The following is an 8,307-nucleotide window of genomic DNA, read 5'->3' on the forward strand; positions in this document are numbered from 1 at the left end:
CATCCAGAAAATTGCTTAGCTCATGATAACATATCTAAAAAACCTGGACAATTAATTATTTGTAAGCAGGAAAACGAATGTTCCAATATTTAAGGAGACTCACAATATGTAAAAGCATAAATCCTTATTGTTTAACTATCAGTTGTTTTTCATATTTTTAACTTGTTCAAGAAATTTTTCTAGCTTGGCTTCGATGTAATCTTTCATGGGAGCGACTGTAATTTCCAGTTTGACACGTTGATTGAATATATCCTTATCAATTTCCCTAGCTTCTCCTTGCAACTATGCAACTAAGGAAAACTTTTGTCCGTTAACATTAACAATAGTAATTAGCCATTTGCTAATTTCATCTATACTAAAATCAGTTATACTACTGAATTTTGTTTCCTTTGATTGTTTTAGCTTATCTAATTCAACCATCAATGTGTTTCTCAAAATTAATCCAGAGTTACATGTGATGCGTGGACTGTTTAGATCTTGCACAATATGTATGACCTTGACATAGGAATCAACTCTTTGATTCCATGTGTTTTTACATTCAGAAATGATGTTCTCCAATCTTCTGATTCATTGATACCATGCAAATTTGATTTTCTTCATCCAATTAGCATTCAGTAGTTTGTGCCTTTTTTTCTCTAGATTAGAATGTAAATCAAGCCTTTGGCTGAAAGCACGTAAGTCATTATTTATGAAATACCTGTCTCCTTTTATATCACGTTCAATGCACTTGAAAAATGACTTATTTCTTTGTCTTAAATGCCACAAATTGAAAGCTACTTTCCATGCATGCTCAATAATTTGCAATATTTTTCATATATTACTGATAGTATGTGTTTTCACTGCATTAATGACATTGATGGTTTATAAAATCTATGTGATGTTCTAGGGGAGGGAATTACCAATGATGATGTTCGTATTACCAATGGATTCATCAATAAAGGACCTAGATTTAGAGCATCTTATAACTATTTTATTCTTGTTTTCAGTTTCAAGTTTTCTACTTCCTATTGGATAATAGACTGTGCAAGTATGTCACTGGTAGCTTGATGAAATTTCATGGGCCACATGGTTCTAGCTTCAAATAGATCAACATGCATTTCCACTTGATCAATAACCTTTTTGTTATTAACCTTTATTTTTTCAATCTTAAAATTTTTACTTCCCATATCATGCTTTGCATTTTACAATGTGACAGAACAATGATCGAAAGTAGTAATTTCTTCAGCAATTTATTGCATTGTTTTTTGATTTTATGTCAAACAAGCACAAAACAATAACGTTGCACAACACTATTAACTTCCACGTCTATAACTTCTTCAACACTTCTTGTTTTGAAAACACTTCTAGATTTGGTCGATTCAGTGGTATACACTCTTTCTGGAGTGAATCTATGAAGAGACTCTTTGTCATTTCTTCTACTTGATATCCCACAATGAACCAGTTTCGTACTTGTAGTATCTTTTCTCTTTTTTTTTGACTTCAGGATGAATTTTCACTAGTATTAGTTGTATAAGGTACAAATTGCATTTCAAAAGTACCGATGCTTGCTTCTTTAGCAATTCCTTCAATATCCATTACTAGCCCTTGATTTTTTGTTGATGCATTCTAAATTTCCTTTCTTTGCTCTCTAACTCGTGGGAACAAGTTCTTGTACCCAATAATTTCCAAGTGTGTGCTAAATAGACCCTACTTATCAAAGGATTTGATCGATGAAAATTAACTTAAGTTAAAAGAATGTAAAGTATTTGTGACCTCTGCAACATGAATTGCATTCTTTAATGTGATTTATCCAATAGTAAATAACAAAGAAATACATTGTCTTTTCTTTTTTCTTTTAAATATTACCAACCAGTCATGGTATTGCCTACAGACTTGAATAACAAAATACCTATCTATAAAAAAATTTAGCAGGAACAATGGCTTCCCTTCAAATCCATAAATTTGAATTTGGGTATTACTTTCTCTTTTGTCATGCATACCTTTTCCCCATAGGAAAACTCGGCCTTGTGTAGATATTTAATGAGCCTCTTGTCTAATTATCATGAAATTAACTTTCTTTATAAAGACATATTTAATTATATATATTTTTAAAATAAGCATTATGCATCCAGAATATAGGATGCCATAACTTCATTAGTTCTTGATTCTCATTGAATTTAGGATTATACGACAAGGCATGAAAGACATGGTTGGAAACAAAATTTGTTATCAAATACACCATCATGAAGAATATATTGGGTATGGACAAATTGACTAACTGAAAAGCTAATTCATTAGAAATAATATTAGCCTATCAAATCTATAATATTTTTATATGTGTGATAAAGCATATAGAGAATGCATTTTGGAACATTTGTTGTAGCTTCTCAGCCCATCTCATGGGCATAGAGCCAAACAAATTCCCTAAACAACTATTTAAACAAAGAACTGTCTAGAACAAAAATATCAAAAGGAATCTAAGAATTTGGTGAAATGAATTCTCTAAAAATGTTAGCCTCCCCTGCCTCCAACTTTAGGAAACTAATTTCTTCCAAAAAATTTAAGTGCATATTAGGTTCCCGTAGCTTGAATATCCATCTGAATGCCTTCAAATTCATAGGAAGTTGGTAGCATAATTTCTCTTTTCCTTTAATAAAAAATTGTTTACGCACAAACGAACAATTTATCTAAAATAAAAAACTTCTAGAACACACGCAACATTCGCCAATACACAAGTTCAAATCTTGTTGATGTTATTCTCTTCTATTGAGAAATTCACATACTGCTAATATGTAGCTGACTAGTGAAATCTCTCATCAATAAGAGCAAGTGAATTAATCGTATCAGTGCAAATAGCCTCTTTCCTTCCTCTATTATCCAATTTTGTTTTGTACTTGAAAACACTCTCTCAATCAATAAAGTTCTCAATGCTAGTTAACTGCACAATTTTTTAGTTCCTTGTATAGTCACTAGATGTTACTACTGCAAGTGTGAAATCAAAAGTTATTATTGCAAGTATGAAATGTTTTATACGGGATATTTGCAACAAATATCAATTGAAGATACCAAAGATAACGTTTATGGAAACTAGTGCAAACAAATCTTGAAATTCCAAAACCATCTCGTTCATTTATTACACACCTTGCTTATGTTTTAATATGAATTATTAGTGATGATGACAATTAGCTTACATGTTGTTGATAATAACTCTCAGTTCAAAATACATGCTCAATTATCTATACTATGAAGTGATTCAATCGCTTGGCTCACGAATAGAAAATGAGAAATTTGTGACTAGGTGACTAAAAAGAGTTAGTTGTCGCAACTTTTCCAAGTGAAATACTACAAAAATGGGAAATCCTAAGTGACCCAACTAAAAGTGACTAACAAAAATGACTAATTTAGCCTCAGGTTAAAATGTAGGACTAACTAATAAGTAATACAACTAAAATTGCCTAATGAGAATGACTAATTGAGTCTAGGAACAAAAATACGACTGCCTAAAAAGTACTATAATAATATGAATCAGTCGTTTATATTAGTCATTTTAATTGTGTCACTGCATAAATATAAACTTACAAGTGATAGGGGATTAAAAGGTTGTTATAGTTTAGCTAAAAGATTGTACTTCCTTAAATACTTCTTCGTTGCATAAACAAATGATTAGAGTTATGGAGCTTATTAGAATCCCGAAGGTTATATCCCTCGATCACATTCATAGGGAATTAAATTCAAAGGCTAACAATTTATCTAAAATGGGAGTGGGATTAAAGCTGAGTCAAATACATTTTGAAGAATAACTTCAAGGAGAAGTGTTGGTTAATTAATAGAGGACACATTTCCTTTAGTTGAAGACTTAACTTTTCATGCATATCTACATTTTTTTTTGTCAGGGTCATATCCGTTGAACTTATGCTACTAGTTTTTAACTTGGATATCAAGTTGTTTATCTAGATTGAGCATACATTATGAAACTAGGACTAATAGACTCTTATGAAATCATTTTGAATCCTATGGGGATTTTGATATTTCTTGAACATTAGATGTTTGTAATGATCATCCTATTTAAGCATAGTTTTCTTTTTATCTAAATTCATATATTAGATTATAAAAACACATTGATATATATTCATTTTGATCCCATGTATACATTTTAAAAGAAACACACCATTTTCATTTTCTATTTTTAAAGGTCTAGCCTAGATTCCCCATGTAATATAGGATAGAGTTCTTTGTTTTTATATAAAAATGCTTTGGAGATTTAACCCTTGGCCTCATGTTATATACTTACAACATATAGCAAGAACTATGTTAGTCACTTATGGTTCAAATGTCGCATAGGGGAATATGTTAGGAATTACCTCTGTTAGGCTAATCAGTAGGATGATATGTGTTTTACAAATGTTTAAATTGTGATATGTTTGGACTTCATGTGCATATCCACTTCCTTGCAAATTTTATTTTCCCATTCATCTTAGAGCTTCCGTGGTGTATTATGCAAATTTTACTTCACCCAAGCAAGTGAATGATCAAGTATTTAACGGTGGGGAATTACCTCCAAGGTTTCAAAGGTTCATCTCTTTGGAGATTAGTCATGATTTTGATTAGAAATTCACAGGATCATCCATTCTCCTAGCTTCTTAACTCACAATGGTAGTAGGTAAACCATTTCTTCACACTAGGGTAGATATTTTTCCATAATTTACTTTGTAAATCTTATAATGAGTATTTTACGTTATATTTTCTTGTCACTAAATTTTCTTGTTACGTTATATTTTCTTGTCACAAAATGGTTTCCAATCCTTAAGATCACCAATTATTAACAGGCGGTTTCTTCCTTCCTCAGTCATAGGGCTTGTGACCATGCATGCTCGATTTAGGTTTGCTGATCCTCAAATTGACAATAACAAGTTTTCTATTTTTTCCCTATCTGATTTACTCTGACTTAACTTAGAATCTAACTCGAAATGGGTTGGATACTTGAGGTTTGAGACTATAACCCTTGGGAATGGTGAATAGGAACTTTTTCATGTCCTCAACTATAATTCTTCTTCCTTTTAGACTCCATCTAATCAATGGTTTGAAACCCACCTAATAATGCTCATCATTCGATATCGTCCAGGTAATCACATATCTTCTTCCTTCTTCTCAGAAATTTTGGTAGTATACCTTAATTATTAGTAGGGTTTAGTTGTACAATTTTCTCTGCAAGTATTGTCATACAAACCATATGAGTTTGATAATAATTGGTCTATTTTGAATATATTGTGCATTCTGGGTTTTATTTTCCTATATTTCTTTTACCATGCATTATTATTGTTCTCATATTTGTGTTGCGAGGCTTCGAGTTCGTATTTCACTTCAACTCACTGTTGATACCTATTCCTGACATCATCATCCATATTTTCTTGTGGATATGGCACTTTGGAGTCTTTCAATGTTTGTAAATACTGCTTTGGAAGTTTTGATGTTGTTTCACTTGCACTACTTGAGGTCACTTCATCATGTATTTTGTCATTTAACCTTTTTCTTAGCCTCTTCATATGATGTGGGTTCATCAACACTTAATAACAAATTTGACATTAGTTTGTATTTCACTTCAAATTGTTGTTGATACCTGTTCCTCACATCATCATTCATATTTTCCTGTGGATCTGGCTCTTTGGAGTATTTCAATGTTTTTAAATACTAGTTTGGAATTTTTTATGTTGTTGCATTTTCACTACCTGAGGTCACTTCATCGTGTAGCAGAGCAATTACTTCATCTTCTCTATCACCTTTTTCTTTTCCATGAGTTGTTTTCCTTTATCTCTGGCACTTACCACATGTGCTAGAACTTAATTTTTTTCCATGGAAACCTCACAGGGAAACACTTTAGCACTTCTCTGCATTTTGTGGATGGTACCTAGCATAAACCCATCAACACTGGTTATGGTGTTTGACCTTGTAGGGACATTAAGTGAGGCACACAACATAGGCAACCAACTCAGGGAATTGAGACTGACATCTCCTTCCTAAATCTCAAAGCACTCAACAACTCAAGTTAGCCCACCCAACTATAACTTCTTCATTTGGGCAACAATATTGGAATTTTTGTTGAATATTGCATCTCTACTATTTATTTGCTCCCTTTTTATGGATCAAAGAATCTATGCTTTGGATATATTAATATAACCTACAAAAACACATTTTATGCTTTTAGAATCGAATTTATATCTCTTTTCAAATGGAATACATCCATATTTTTTATATGCAAATAACGAAAGTTATCTTCTTAACGTTTTCTTCTAGGAAAGGCTTCCTTAGGTGTTGTATCATGCATTTCCTAAGTAGGTTTTTATTTAGTGGATAGATAGGTATGTTTGTAGACTCATCTTAAAATCCACTTGAAATAGTATTAATTTTAAGCTACAACATGCCATTTCAATAATAAGTAAGTGTTTTGTCTCTCAGTGGCATTATTTTGTTACAATGTATGTCAAAGTAAATTGTCTTTTGATGCCTTGGATTTTGCAAAATGTCTTGATCCCTTTTGCCCGATTGAATTTGAATTTTTGCCTTGAATCATTTTAATTTTTTTAGAATATAGTCCTTCTAAGTTTTGATTTATCTTTCAATATCTATCTATACCCATACTTTTCTTGTATAATAAAGTAGAGTCACAAAGCGTTTTGTGCCTCCAAGAGATGTCATCCTCATCGGACCACATAGATTACTATGCACAAACTCAAGTTTGTCATTATCTCTCCATTGGATCTTCTCAAGCTACTCTCTGTGTTATTTTCCCAATGCACACGTTTCATAGCTATTGTCATTTTCCTGTGCTATAGGAAATAATCAATCCATTTTCGATTTATTTAGAAATTGCAAACTATAGTAGTTTAAATGTCTATATTTTTCATGAAATAATTTCTATAATGTGTCTTTCTACAAGAGCACACTCTTCTATCTCTGTTACTGATAAATGATATAGTCCATGCTCATGTATGCATGAGATTTTTTTTTACCCTTGTCTCTTTTATCTTGGATGGGACCTAGTTGGCTTAAGGATGTGTCCCACCCCTAAAGGATGCATCCATTGATGGAGAAATCGGTGGATCTATGCTCATTTCCATCCCACCCTGAATGGATCTGGCCACCATCAGATGCAAAATGAAAGTGGGTAGTATTAGACTTTAGTGTTTCCTTGTCCATGAGGTACAAGGCAACTATTGGGGACATCTCTTTTTATTTTGGGATGTTACCCACATCCCCAAAATTGGTGATGTAAATATCCTCGAGGATGGGAAAATGTCCCTCAAATGTCTTAGGAATGTCTGGATGCCACCTATCAAAACTAGTTCCTCTTAAGTGCGCTTGATGAAAAGTGAAAACAAATCTAGCATTCCCTTAGGTGCGTTAGCATGGGATACAAAGGACAGAAATAAAACAATGGTGTTACTATTAGAGTTGTCTGTAAATAAAAAATATTGGAAACAAAATATAGAGTTCAAGATTGTAATCTTATACTAGTCACCATACTTAATAGTGAAGACCCATGCTCTAGAGTCACCTTGCTTAATAGTAAAGACCCCATTTTGTAGAGGGTTGTTGGGAATATCACAATACTTTATCAGAGGATAATAAAAATATTGTCCAAATTGCAGAAGCTAATAATTTCAAGTCACTTTTCTAGTATTTGTCTGAAGGCAATATAAGTTCTTTATTAATCAATTCTTAAAAACCTTCAACAAAGTCTCACGTTACTACAACATTTTGTGCTCTACTAGGTATATAGGAGTTGTTACTTAAGAAAACATACTACTTTGGTGAGCTATTTGCTAAGAAAGTTTGATTTCCACATTATCATTTATATTGAAATTCTGAAAACCGTTGTATTTTAGTTTACCTTGATGGAGTTTCCTAAATTCCTTTAGCTTATCTAACAAATATTTTAGCACTCTACATGTTATTCGAAAGTGAAGTCATTCTCTTAGCAGATGATTCCTTTGTCCTTCTCATTTTTGTGAATACAATTTGTTCGGTTTCTTATGATTAATCATTAACCTATAAATCTATCAAGTAAGTATATGCCCATTACTTCTATAGTTCTAACAATAGTAGATGGTATTAGTTTCGTATTGTTTAGTTGTATTTTATCGTTTGATGCAATTATGAATGGTGTTGGTTGCATATTGACTAGTTTCCTTTTACCATATGATGGAATTATGAATGGTATTGGTTTATGTTTCATGTGGACTTGTAAATATTATCGCTCATAATTTATCATGTATGTTTATAAGTTACTTGCACTTGAATTTCCTTCACTTTGTCCATTTGAAATTTTCA

The sequence above is a fragment of the Pinus tabuliformis genome, chromosome 8, assembly GCF_031772625.1.
Source record: "Pinus tabuliformis cultivar Carrire ecotype Pingquan chromosome 8, CPIR1, whole genome shotgun sequence".
NCBI lineage: Eukaryota > Viridiplantae > Streptophyta > Pinopsida > Pinales > Pinaceae > Pinus > Pinus tabuliformis.